Consider the following 14,785-nt stretch of genomic DNA (forward strand, 5'->3'; position numbering starts at 1 on the left):
GGTATCAGTTGTACAAGATACAGAAAAAAAACTTTGAGTGATTTATCAGTTATTTGTAAGTTTGTATAGGGAAACACACACCAGTGTGCACACTTCTATAATAAAATTAAAAAAATCCATCTTCATATTACAGCCATTTTGCTGAAAAAGGAGTTTGTTGTCTCATCAGATCAAAGCATCGTAAACTTTTACTATGGTTAGTATACATTTTCTTAGTATACTGAGCATTGCCTACACATTACGGATTCAGTGACCAGAAGCAATACTGGTGAATCAGCACGCCACTTACCTATGGCAGACCCAACAATTTTTCAGCAAGCCTTCTGTAAGTCTAAAACAACTGCTGACCACAGGCAGAACAAGCAGCTTCTGTTTACTCCAGAAGGATGTCAGTGTTCAAAACCAGATTCAGAAATGCATGGGGTTTAAGCTGAATACGATTAAAAACAGTTTTAAACCCCAGTCGGATCTACCTCTGGGAGAAACTACAGCAATTTCATTTTGAAGCTGACTTACAAGGAAAGCCTTATGGAAGGTCAGCTTCTTTACCAACTGAAACAATCAGCAATAAGCACTGACATGGTAAAAAACGGTCCATGGTGTGCCCACGGTACCCAAACAAGCAAGCAGCTTTGTGTTTGATCATTATTTTGACTATTTTTTCCCATATACTCGCAACAGTCAACAAAAAAAAAAAAAAAAAAAATCAAGTGTCAGCGTAAGGGAAGAACTGCCAATTGAAAGCCTGCTTTAGAAATTCTGCAAAACAAGAATCAACCACCACTAAAATTACTTGAAAGACTGACAAACATTTGTATTTGAATGGCGTATATTGCAAGGAAAAAGCTTTACATGTAATTTCTAGTGTAATTTCGCAAAAAGTGTAACTTTCGAAAGTATAAATTAACGCTGCTTGGAGAATTCACTTAGAATGAAAATACTACTTCTTTATACTTGACAGATGCTTGAGGATTTTGAACACCTGCTGAAGTCAAACCCAGGCCAAGCTGGGACCGGCCTCGTCTTCCTCGTACTCCCCTCCCCCGCGCTGGGAGGCCCAACTCCCCCAGGCCCAGCTCCCGCAGCCTCCCCTCACAGGGCTGGTGCTCCTGCCCCCGCGCCAGCCCGGCATCTCCCTGCCGACCTCACACGGGCTGGGCAAGATCTCCTGGGCTGGGCGGCCAAAAACCGGACCCCGGGCTCGAGACACAGCTCAGCAAGCCCTGAGGAGGGGTGGGCACTCACTGCCCCCAGTGCCCTGGCACTGCTGCCCCCCAGACAGCCCAGGCCGCTGCGGGCCGCCCCAGCTGCCAGCTCACGGTGGCTCCTGCTGAGCTCGCTCTCTGCCTGGGCCGCCTGGCCCTGCTGGGCCAGCTCCCCAGCCACGCCATCCCACCGGGGATCACCACGAGGAGATCTCCCCTCCCAGGCCAGGGCTCTGCAGTTGTCCTTGCTCAACTGCCTACGGTGCCTGCTGGCCACCCCTGTCGGACGTGATGTCAACAGCGATGAGAAACCTCACACCTCCGGGTCTAGCTCAGGAGTGTGGGGAAAGGGGCAATCCCAAACTTGACCTTTCCAACAAACAAACAGGTAAGCAAACAAATGCTCTAAGCTCTGGTTTGACTTGCACTGGGTGGAGTTACCAGAAATCCTAGTATTATAGGCCAACTGAAGCTGCGAGGACAAAACGAAAAAAAAACCCACACCCAACCATCTCTCAGATCTCTCTTATAAATCTGATTTCCCCGTACACACTCTCTTGCTCTTTTCTTGCTAGAAAACAAAGTTAGAACAACATCCAGAAGACTGTACATGGAGCTGGTATCCGGACGTTTTTCCCCTCTCACATTATGTACTTCATAGCATAACTGGCCCACGGGATTCAAAAAACCCAAACCCAAAAGACTGGAAACTTCTCATCCTGTTGCCTGCACCATCAGTGTCTTTCGGAACAAAACCACTGACAAGATAATACATTATCAGACCACAATTTACATACTTAAGGCTTTGGATACCCCTTTTCCATTCCGCTTCTTGGTGAGCCAACACGGATTTCAAATCTTGAGTCTTCTCCGCTCTGAACTGTGACTCCTCCCTTTCATCTTCCAATTTCCTTACTTCTCTTGAGAGCGCTTTATTCCGATTTTTCTGACGTTCTATTCTCTGTTCATATTCAAGAAGTATGTTTTGCATTTTCAACAAAGTAGCAGAACCTGTTTTGAGACAGAAAAGACACAAAGCTGCACAAATACTGCCCAATGTATAAGCTGTTCAGTGCTTTGCTGTATTAGGTGCAGGTGGCAGGTTAGTGGGAAGGTCCCTGTGAGAAGAAGCCAGGGGTCGCCCCGTGCTGGACATGGACGGTTTCAATGGACCCACCGCAGGGCACAGCTGAGCCTCTCAGCCGTGCTGGCAGCTCCTCAGGAAAAACAAATGTAGGAAAGGGCGAAACCACCACACGGGCAGAGAAGGGGAAAAGCATGTGAAAACCAGCCCCGCAAACGAACACCCAGGTCAGCGAAGGAGGAGGGAGAGGTGCTGCTCCAGGTGCCAGAGCAGAGATTCCCCTGCAGCCCCGGAGAGAACCATGCTGGAGCAGATACCCACAGCGCAGTGCTGCGGAGGACCCCGTGCCAGAGCAGGCGGATCCTTCCCGAAGGACCTGCGACCCATGGAGGGCCCAGGCTGGAGGAGATTTTCCCCAAAGGACTGCAGCCTGGGGGAGGACTCACACTGGAGCAGGGAAAAGGGACGAGGAAGGAGCAGCAGAGAAACTGCTACGTCCCGACTGCCGACCGCAGCCTCCCCGCGCTGCCTGGGGAGGTGGCAGGGAAGGAGCGCAGCAGAGCTTGAGCAGGGGGGGTGCCGACGTGTCCTTCTCAGGTTTGGGGTCTTTGTTTCTCACTATCCAAATGTATTTTAATCGGTGGAGTCTGTTTTGCCAGTGACAGTCACTGGGAAGTGACAGCCCTGCCTTCACACTGACCCACAAGCTTTTTCGCCCCGTTTTGTCAAGGAGGGGCAGTGGCAGCACTGGGGGGGGAGTTTGGCCTTCGGCCAAGGTTAACACTTGCCTAATGAAATTTTAGCATAGTTTAAGAGCCCTAGTAAGTGATGCTTATGTTTATATAATGCCTTGTGCATATATGCAAGCATCTTATGACAGTTGAAATTTGTTATATATATGTACTTATTATTTTTAAGCAAAGCCATTATTTTGCTGTACTCTTTGTCATTAGCTGTTGAGGGGTGTGCTGGTTGTGGCTGGGATAGTGTTAATTTTCTTCGCAGTCGCTGGTACGGGGCCATGTTTTACAGTTGTGCCGCAAACAGGGTTGGTAGCACGGGGATGTGTTCGTTATGGCCCAGCAGCGCCCACACAGAGCCAAGGCCTTTCCTGCTCCTCACCCCACCCCACCAGCGAGCAGGCTGGGGGTACGCAAGGAGCCGGGCCGGGACACGGCTGGGACAGCTGACCCCAGCTGACCCAAGGGATGTGCCATGCCACGCGGCATCATGCTCAGCATATAAAGCTGGGGGAGGACGAAGGAAGGGAGGGACATCCAGAGTGATGGCACTTTGTCTTCCCAAGTATTTGTTATGCGTGACGGAGCCCTGCTGTCCTGGAGATGGCTGAACACCCGCCTGCCCATGGGACGTGCTGGATGAATTCCTTGCTTTGCTTTGCTTGCGTGCGTGGCTTTTGCTATTAAACTGTTTTCATGCCGACCCATGAGTTTTCTCACTTTTCCCTTTCCGATGCTCTCCCCCACCCCACTGGGGTGGAACAAGTGAGTGGCTGTGTGGTGCTTAGGTGTTTAGGTGTGGCTGGGCTTAAACCACATCAAGGGGATATAAAGAAGAAAAAGCTCTTGCTGACTTTTGATGACCGCATTAGAAGGAGCTGAACTGTACTTTGCAAGAAACTGCTTCTCCAGCTCTGACTAGACAGAGAACCAATGATAACGTAAGGCACATCGGCTGGTAATGCAGGCAACATCTCAGGTTAGGTGACAGTTTCACAGCTTTTGAGGGGGATCTCTAGTCACAAAGAGATACTATATCAAAATATGAAATTAAAATACTTAGGAGTGCCTACAAAGAAATCATGTTTTAAGGGGAACTTGTAACAGCTGAAGACAGAGACTTGAAAACATACCCCTATGAACCACGCTAAGCTCTTCCAACAGCAGCATAGTCTCCTTGTAGGCTGAAGCTTCTAACCGGACATCCTCTGAAGTTGGGTCAGATGAGTGAGTTAAACCAGGGCCATCAGTTACTTCCATTGGTATGCTGACCTACAAAAAATACAGTACTTTCTGTAATTCCACTGTCTAGTATTACAGACCATTACAAATGCAGGAATGATTCATTCTCTCCTTCACAGCCCACAGATTTGTCTCAAATACAATAAAGCTGCGTACCAGCAGCAATTTGTACATCTGGTTGATCACTACATAAACACTGCTCCCATCGAAGTGATTAAAAGCTGATAGAGACTGTTTACCAAGAAACTAGTTTTACAGTACCTCGTTCCTTTCACTCCTGGTTGTTGCTGCAGGTCTAGAAAACAGAAATATATTTCAGTACTGAAATGCTTACTTTGCATTATGAATAATACCTACCGTAGCTTTGAAAACTTAATTGCAGAACTGAATTAAACTAAAATCTGGCATAGTAACTTTGCTAGATATAGTTCAAGACTGAAACAATTATTGTGTGCTATTAATGTCTACTGGAAGGCTAATTTTTCCGCAAGATATTAAGCAAACAGTTGAAATAACTGTTCCCTAAACTTCACGCAAAGTGACAGAAATCTTACAGCTACAGACATGGAGCTATACGGTTACGTGCATTCCCTGTTTAATACCAGGGGTTCAGCTCTCTTCAGTAATGAGAATCCTTCTCCTACAGGTCAAAGAACTGTAATTTTGGATTCTCTGGTGTCCTGGGTCTGGCTGGGATGCAGTTTATTTTCTTCACAGCAGCCCACACAGGGCTGTGCGTTAGATTTCTGACCAAAACAGTGTTGCTAACACACCAGATTTTTAGCTAGGGCTGAACAGTGTCAACAACTTCTCTTTCGCACTTTGCCACAACCCACACAAGTAAGTTCAGGGTGGGCAAGAAGTCAGGAGGGAACAGCTGCAAGAGAAAAGGTGGAGCGGGGAGCAGGGCAAAAAATCCTGAGGTACCTGCAGTGAAAAAAACTGAGATACCTCACCCTTTTTAAACACATGAAATACTTCTATGCCTGTGCACACACTCATGTAATTAATCAGAATTTGTGCACGTGACCTCATTGTTGACTTGGCCAGCATGTTCAAAAGCACTCTAAACAAAAGTGAAGTGTTTGTCAACACAAAGCGCATCAGGTAGTCACAGGAAAGAACAAGAAAGAACAAGAAAGAACATCAGGTGGTCACATGAAAGAACAAGAATCTTCATAGGCGTCAGGTTTACAAAAAACCTAAACACACAACAAAAACCCAAACTAGCCTCTAGCTCTCAGGCCAATTTTTATCATTAAGTAAGTTTTATTTTCAACATTCCTTATATGCATACCTTCCTTCATCCTCAGATGTTTCACTGGAAGTGCTCTCATCCGGTACTTGACCATGATTGCCACTGGAAGAGCTCATCTGCTGATGAGCCTTCTGCTTTGAAGGCTGTCTTTTACTTTCCTTTGCACCTTTGGCATTCAGGGCAATTTTACTGCATTACACAGAAAGAAAGAAAAAAAATCACCAAGTGAATAGGTTTATAAAAAATATTTCTGTGAAACAGACATACTTAAGATGATGTCCAGAAACAACCGAGACAAAAAATATCTATGATAAAATCACAGACTTGACTGTAAAGATCGTGGAATATGCCCAAGTATTTAAAACCCTTCCCCTAGGAGTGAGGGGGACACGTGGAATCTGAGCTAGATCCAGGTTAAGCTGGACTATATCCAATAGCCACGGTACAGAAAGCACCTAGAGCAGAGATTCCTTTGAAGGACAGACAGAAAAAGCTCCTGCTTAGGTCTGCATAAAAATACGTGTGCCTTCTTTAGACTTTTGAGATTGGTTTGGTAATATCATCTTTTCCCCTCTCCTGACAAAGGGCATATTAACTTAATGAAAAGGAAAACACCAACTGCACGGAGATCACTAAAATCACCTAGAAAAGGGAGGAGTAGCAAACCCCAAGTTCCTACTTTTCTTTTCTAGGTGGCCTTTTCCTACAAAAATAACTGCTTTCTCCAGTCTTCAGTTCTGGTTTTGAAGATGCATTTTACCTCAGTGTTGACATGGAAATCACAGGAATTTAGGTGGGGGTTTTCTTTTGGTTTCCCCTTTTCTTTTTTTAGAGCAGGCAATAAATTTGAACCTCCATCGTGCGCTTCATTTTGTCAAAAAAGAATTTTTCTTCATTTTTTGAGAAGCAGTGGACTACTCACTATGGCTTTCACCACTGAGGAAACTACTTCAACTACCACAGTATCAGAAAACCTAAGACACTTACATAGCACTACAAATAAGAGCTAGAGATTATTTCCTTAGCTTACCCTTTCATTGGCACTTTAATCAATTTTGAGCTCTCCCCAGATGAAAAACTCCTTTTGTCTTTTTCTTCTATCGTGTTTTCATTCTCCATTTTCAAACAGTCATTCTTCCTTACAGTAATCTTTTGTTTCATTTGCCGATTAGTGATGTTAATTAATTTATCCACACACTCCTGTTTTGCCACCGCCTGCACTTTTGAACATCTTTGTTTGCTTTTTTCCTTCTTAACCTATAAAAACAAAGTTAAGCTTCACGTATTTCTAGAAGACAGAAACACCACATCCAAGATTGATTAATTCAGGGTTTACCCCTGAAATAATATAAAATGATCTTTTTGTAATTCATAGAGAAGCATTTTCACAAAATTACACTACAAAGTGTATTATGCCATTGAAAGTACTTTGAATTCACTCATGATGCAAGACATAACAAAAATACAGCCCTTAGAAAGAAAACAATAGTGTCTCTTAAAACAGGAACAAGAAAAAAGTGAAAACATTACTGATGGACAAAGCGTTAGGAGGACTGCACAATGTTCGTTGTAACACCACCAGAAAAAAATCAAGTGGATCTGCGAACAAGGAGAGGAAAGAAAAAAAGATCCCAAACCCACAAACACAACTGGTTTCACAGGAAAGAGGAATTTTAGTGAAAGGCAATGAAGACACACCACGCAGATAGCACAGCACATGAATTAGTAGTCAAGACCCTGTCCAGAAGCTATTTTCATTCTTTGATTCAGAATCAGAACTGATATAATTGTATGGATTTCTTTTTATGGCAATGAAGAGATAACTACTTGCACTGGAACCAAGTGCCACCTACTGTTAAACTGGAACAATAATGCATTCCGTTTTCCAAAAATGGGGAAAAAAGACAACTCTCCACTGCCCTCTTTATTCACCAGTCACCTATTTCCATTAGAACAAACCCCAGTTTGTAGGAAGCATCTTCCCGTCGTGACCAATAGCTCAAGTGAACAGGAAATACTCTGCCTGGCTCCAGAAGGCTGCGGGTCTCCCCAGGCTCTTTTACACACGCTCCATCGCTGCTATCGCTTCAGCAGCGGTTTTACCTCCCAACAGAGACTTCCTTAAAAACATGTTCTGACTTTCCTGAACAGTGGATTGTATCTCACAGTTTCATTGATTTGCACAGCAGAATCCTGCAGTTTCCGTTGAAGCTAACGAAGACCGTGTGCTTTCAAACCCAAGCACATTCAGCACCTCCACCATAACTCTGAATTAGAGCTATTGCCTAAACCACTACAGGCTGCACACGCTGCCCGTGCCAGCCCTGGCTAGCCCAGCCCTGTTTTACCGATTCATCCAGGCACTTGCATCAGTGCCTCTGACTTGGTGAATTTACACATGAGAAACCAGGCCTTTCTGACCAACACCCATGCTCTTTAACTGCACCGGTTATTTTTAAATTAATGACACATTACTAATTAAAGTGACCAAGACAAGTCAGAACTACAGCTCGGTTGTAGTCAAAATCACATGCGCCGCAGATTTTCCCTGAATTTCTTCACAGCATCACCTATGATTGCTGTTGTCAAATACATGACTGCTTCTTTCTTTACCTGCAGAAAGCTTGGCACAACACGTACAATATTGTACAACATACAGCTCCAGCTGACAGTCAGACCAGAATGACCTTCCTGCAGTGCAGGCGGGCTGCATATCTCCAGTAGCACCCACAGCCCCAGCCTGCACTGCTTTAGAGACAGCAAAGATCCGCGCTGATGAGAAACGCTCTCATGCACATGGCATTTCACCTTGTCCACGGATGTGAAACACGGGTTGCTTCGCGAAATTTAATTGTATGGTTTCGTTCCAAGGCAAAACAGACTGTCCAACAACTTTTCACTTACACTAAAAACCATAAATATTCACCTTCCATATGAACGGATACATGCCAGGATATGTACGGCTGATGAATTTTTTCGCATGTTGCTGGGGAGCAATACCTGCACGTGTTCATCTTTTTGTCCACCTCTACTGGGATTCCTTCTAGCTGGGTACGTTGCATCTCAGGGTTGTATGGAGGGGATTACCTCCAAGCAGCGGGACAGATCACCCCTGTCGCTCCTAAACTGCCTCTGCTGAGCATCTCAGTGCCTCCCACAGTGGTGGCTTGCTCAGGAAGAGGTGGCCTGTGATGGCTCCTCTCCAGTGCACATGCCCACAGGACCACCGAGCAAAGGACTATCCCACACCATCCTTCCCCTCTCTGAGAAAGAAAGCACGTACCTATCTATGGCTAATCTCCCTTCTGAAGCAGTACAGCTCAGCTGAGACCTCAGACTGCTTTTCTGCAGCACCTGGGATTCTTACCAACACTGTCTCCATGGACTCTACCCGGACTCAGTTTTGTGCAGAGGAGGTGTTTACTGCCGCATGCGCAACAGCAACGGCAAGGGCAGGCAGCGCAGCGATCTCCTGTTACCGAACGTGCTGCTCTGGGACTCCCAAACAGGCGGTCAGTTATAGCCCTGGCAAAGTTCTCCAGCAAAGCCACCCCCGATTTGTACCCACCTCAGCTGTACAAACACGGTGTAACCAGACGCGCAGCGGCTCTTTACCTCCAGCACTGTATGTCCCTTTCCTTCCCATGTCACCACCACCTGCAAAAGCGCTCACGGAAATGAGCAAACCCCACCCGCCAGAAAGAGGCAGGGCTTTCAAAGGGAAGGAGGGTATTCAATGGAAGCTGCAGATGTGCCCTGCCTGGAGAAGGCACCACTGGCAACCCCTCCTCTGTGAGAGCTGGGGAGATGCAGAGGGGGAGGAAGGCAGGCGTCGGGGAGGAACTAGAAGCCCTGGTTTGCTACTGCTGCAGTAGCCCTGGCTGTGGGGACAATAGAGCTCGCCATGAAATGACGATCAACCAAAATATTTCAGAGGCGCACAGCAGGGAGCACAAGCTGCTGGGCGTCAGCAAAGGGCTGTGCTCAGCTTCTCTGCGGCACGTTGTCATAGGCAAGGTGAACACGAAGCACAGGGAGGATCTGCAGTTCTACCTGCCTTGCAGGGGCTTGGCCTGAGCTCCCCCTTTGCAAACCAAGTCACCCTCCCACCACACCGCACAATCTCTGCTTAATGTATGTCCCAGCAACTGGGGTACCACATGCAGAGAAATCTGAGAGGTCCCCCCTGGTCACAGCTCTAGTCATCACTGGTTCCAACAACTTCTGATGCTCAGGGTGTCCCCTGCGCCAGGGGTCCTCCCTCCAGGCGCCCCTCCTCCTCTCCATTTGCCCTGGAGTAGACAACTCAACATCACACCCATCCTGGGGAGATTTAAGCCCCAAAGAGCTCAGAACTGCCTGAAGCCAGCACAAAAGCCTATCTTCTCTCTGAGAGTTGCAATGTCCTTACACCCTCCCTGTCCTTCCCGTCTCGATCAGAAACCAAACAGGGGAAGCGGTGCACGCAGATACACAGAGAATACTGAATGGGACACACTGGCTCCTCTTCCAACTCCTTTATTGTCTCAAAGGTGTTTTCATTCTGTTGGAGGAAAAAAGAGAGAAATATGTAGAGTCCCCAGGTTTATCCCTGGTAAGCACTTTCACATGTTCATTTAGTAAAGCAGATTAGATTGATTCCTCAGATTTATTTTTTTTTGGGGGGGGGGGGGGGGAAGGCGGGGAGGGGGATTATAATGAACTCATTCAGTTTTTAAATCAGGCTTAGGAGCCACAACTCACTGGCTACGAATACATGTACACACATGCGTGTACAGGACAGCACAGAATACTCTATTTACTCATATGCCTCTGAAAAGACATTTTTTTTTCTATTATTTGTTGTTCTCTGCATCATTTATGGCTGGACTGCATGGACAAGATGGTTTTCTTAATTCTGTGAAAACACTTGCATCTATTGATGCCTGCACCTCTAAACATAGTGATATGGTCATACAGCCAAATCTGCAAAGCGGATTACTGTTCTTACACCATTCTGGGCATAGCAGGCATACCCATAGAAACACCCCTGATGGCCTAATGGTCATGCCTATTTACACATTTATTTCTGCTATTTCATCCTCTGTAAAGAACAAGTGCTCCTTTCCTCGACCTGTCTCAGAACAAACCTGAATACTTAAGGAATTAAAACAGATGAGTCGGCCAAAGGAAAATTTAAACATACTTACTTTAACAATGCCAAGGTGTTATTACTAAAATGCAAGCACTTTGACAGCAGGTATCTTATCAGTGCTGTGCAAAGTGACACAGAAAAGCCTCAAGAAAAATCTACTAGAGTTTGGGTCAATACACTAAATCCCAGCACAATGGTTCAAGGGTAAGGGCACTTTAAAACAGAATGCGTCCTGAATCACGTTAGGAAGAAGACAAAGAACATATCCTGCTGGGAAGATCATTAACTATTAGGAAAACTCGACCAGGCTACTATAAATTTGTCCCAGGTTAGAAAAGGCCAAGAATCTTTCAAAGGACACTACAAAAAAAATAACATTTAAGACAAAAGGCAGTGTAGGACCAAATGGAATTAAAAGGAGTCCTAGAAAGTAAATCTTTCAGTAATAAGCAAGCAAGGCTAATAACAATCTAGGGCATAGAAAAGATTAGCTCAGCACCAGGATGCACAGCAGATAGGAGAGCAAATTAGTTCTGTCTTACCAAAATGTAAATGGGGGGGGGATTCAGTACTTAGTGTTTCTCTTTATTTTTCCTGCCTCTAATTTTTAACTGTTAAGAGAAATAACACAAAAGCTTTATTTTTGCTAATGCCAGGCAACCAGAATCTGGAATTTAAATTAATCCTTTGCACACTGCCATTTGGGGATCATTTCTACCAGATCCAACAAGGATACAAGGGATAGGACAAGAGGAAATGGCCTCAGGTTGCCCCAGGGGAGGTTTAGATTGGACATTAGGAAAAAATTCTTCACTGAAAGGGTTGTCAAGGACTGGAACCAGCTGCCCAGGGAAGTTTCAGGGTGGCCTCACCATCCCTGGAGGCATTTCAAAGATGTGTAGATGTGGTGCTCAGGGACACAGTTTAGTGATGGACTTGGCAGTGTTAGGTTAATGGCTGGACTCAATGATCTTAAAGGACTTTTCCAACCTAAATGATTCTATGATTCTATGCTGTTCAAAATGACCTACAGTCTTCCTTCAAAAAAGAGGGGCTATATTGCTGTTTCAATTGTACTGGTTATCGGGTAATCCAGCCTCATAGCACTCTTTAAATTAAAGTTTACAAGCACCGAGATATTCCCCAGTGACTGCACTTTAGCTAGTTTGATATTAAGCTATACATTTTTCTTAACGTGATTAGCAGCATACCTCAAGCTATGTTTGAACATATATTCTTAGGTGAATGGGAGATACTACCAGCTTTTCATTAGACAGAACATATGAGTATTTTAAAAAGCCAAACTCTAACAGAATACACAGCACAAGCATGTGTTTCTGCCAAGATATTTTCTATTAAGTAAATCAAATGCATATGTTCGTTCTCTCCCTCTTCTGTCCATACTTAAAATCCAGGCAAATTTGCAGAACAGCGCAAAGAGCAAGGTGTTAGAACTTAGAGAGAAGACCCACAACTTCTCTCGCACATGCTCTTCTGCTACCTGTAGCTACGTGCTTACCTTTGCACTCACATTTGTTACACAACACACTTTGGTGCCTGGGAATTTGATTGATTTAGATTCGCCCTGACAGAAGGAAACCTTTTTTCTTAACCGTTTGACCTTGTTTCACTTCTAACTGGAAGATCAGTCCTGCCAGGAAGGAGGAATCTAAATCAATCAAATTCCCAGGCACCAGAGTGTCTCGTGTAACAAATGTGAGTGCAAAGGTAAGCACGTAGCTACAGGTAGCAGAAGAGCATGTGCGAGAGAAGTTGTGGGTCTTCTCTCTAAGTTCTAACACCTTGCTCTTTGCGCTGTTCTGCAAATTTGCCTGGATTTTAAGTATGGGCAGAAGAGGGAGAGAACGAATGATATGGAGAAATAATGTGAAATGGGGATAATGGACATGGATTGTGATTATATGTGTCTGCTTAAGGAATGTGGGTATGGTGACTAGTCATGGGTGCGGTGACAACTACAGTTTTGAGGAGACGCCTGCCCCTCTTCCTCTAACAAAGGGGAGACGCCTGCCTTTCTTCCTCTAACAAAGGGGCTATTTAAAAGAGAATAAGAAAAGATGAGAGACATTCAAATGCTATCTAGAGGGAGGGAGTGCTAAGTCTCCTTGCTGGAAAAGATTGGGTGGTCACAATCACCTGAAGAAGATCGGGTGGTCACAAGGACATGAATCACCTACAAACCTGCAAGACCACCACATTCCAGGAAACGGACTGATAAGCTAATTAACATACGAAGCGGGGTTTAGGTAACGAATATGTATAGGCGTTAATTGAATATTCATTTGTTCATTGTATAAATGTGAGATGGTTCGTCACTTTGGGTATGCACGCTTGTGGAGGAGCGATCCCCCGTGCATCTGCGCGCAATGAACATACCTACTTTATAACTTTCGAGTTATAGAGTCTAATTCCGCACGTCAGTTTGGCGAGCCAGGCAGGAGGATTTCTGCTCGGCTGAGGGACCAGCTGCGGAGCGGACGCTCCTAGGCGCGCCCCAGGAGATTTCCTCGGAGGAGCCTCCTCTTCTCAGCTGTTCACCCGGGAGCAGAAGAGAAACCCCTGGATCCACAGATAAAACGGTATGTTTAGTAACGGGGCGGCTGGTGAGACGCACGGAGACGTCCGGCGCGCAGCGTAGTCCCCAGGAGGAAAGGTACCTTGGGAGGGGGTTTGCTGACCAAGGGGTGGCCGCTAGCGATCTTGAGGGCAGATCGAGCAAACCCGAGGTTACTGCCATTCCTAAAAGCCCGGAGGCCTCGTGACGGAAAGCGGGGGGCGGGACGGAATAAGGCGGAATCTCACAGGAACAAGAGGGACCTCACAGCAAAAGTAAAAGGGAAACTTTTGCGTAGGAAAAAGAGGAAGCTAAAAACTTTCTTTAGGTTGTTTTAAGAATTGGGGAATTCCTGGAATGTAACAACTGAAATAGCGCTCTGTGTCTTGTTTGTTCTATGTGTTGTCTTGTTATATGTTCAAAACTCGGAGTTATGAAATGTATGTTGAAAAATAATAACATTCTGGTAATTTGTGGCAAATAGCGGAAAACTTAACACTCTGCTTAAGATCAGGAAAAATTGGTTTTTGTTTGTTGTTTGTTTATTGGCAATTGTTCATTGAAATGCATACTTTGTGAACTGTTAGTGTTCCTAAGAGTTTGTACATAAGTGCACGGTACCGTATAACATACTGCTTGTGTGACTGCGGGCTGCCCGGAGAGTGTGAATGGTGTGATTGAGATGCGCATTTTGATTTTCCGTGTATAGCTTAATTATTTTGACTAAGTGTGAGTGCAAGAGTGCTTGAGACAGGCGTTTGAGTGCAAAACGAGTAAAAAGCTCTATCCGCGTTTCCAACCTTGGGTGGCTAAGGCGGCCGGAGAAAAACAAAGTAATTAAAATTGCAAAATGGGAAATGGAAGGAGTAAGCCCTGTGAAAAATCGCCTTTGGGTTGTATATTAAAACATTGGAGTGATATCGTAGGACAGGGTGGTACCGAAAATAGAAGGAAATTGGTTAAATATTGTAAACAGTGGTGGCCTTTGTATAAATTGGAGAGTGATGCGAAATGGCCTCAGGAGGGAGGAACGTTAGATTATAACACTCTCCTGCAATTAATGTTGTGTCTGAGAAGAGAAGGAAAATGGGACGAAGTATCGTATGCAGACATGTTCTTCGCCCTCCAGGACAAACCTGAGTGGCAAAAGGACTGTGGATTAGTACCCCCTCGGGATCCTATGGTACTAGCACTAGAAAGAGTGTGGGATTAGCATCACCTGATCTTTGATTGTGGCTCTAGAAAAGGATAGGAAAAAACTGAGACCTAAACTAGAAAGATGTTCTTGTTGAAATTTTTGTGTTAAAAAGCTCAGGTTGCGGTTCCTTCTGTGGAGCAACCAGAATGAAACACGTTGTAAGATATAAAAACTTGTACTAATGTATGTAAAACCTGAGGCATGTGAGCAACCAGAATGAAACACGTTGTAAGATATAAAAACTTGTACTAATGTATGTAAAACCTGAGGGGTGTGTGTGTGTGTGTGGAGAATCAAAGACCTTGTGAAAGTGTTGGGGTGAGTTTGTACAAACCCCCGTACCCCCTCG

The sequence above is a fragment of the Falco rusticolus genome, unplaced genomic scaffold, assembly GCF_015220075.1.
Source record: "Falco rusticolus isolate bFalRus1 unplaced genomic scaffold, bFalRus1.pri scaffold_50_arrow_ctg1, whole genome shotgun sequence".
NCBI lineage: Eukaryota > Metazoa > Chordata > Aves > Falconiformes > Falconidae > Falco > Falco rusticolus.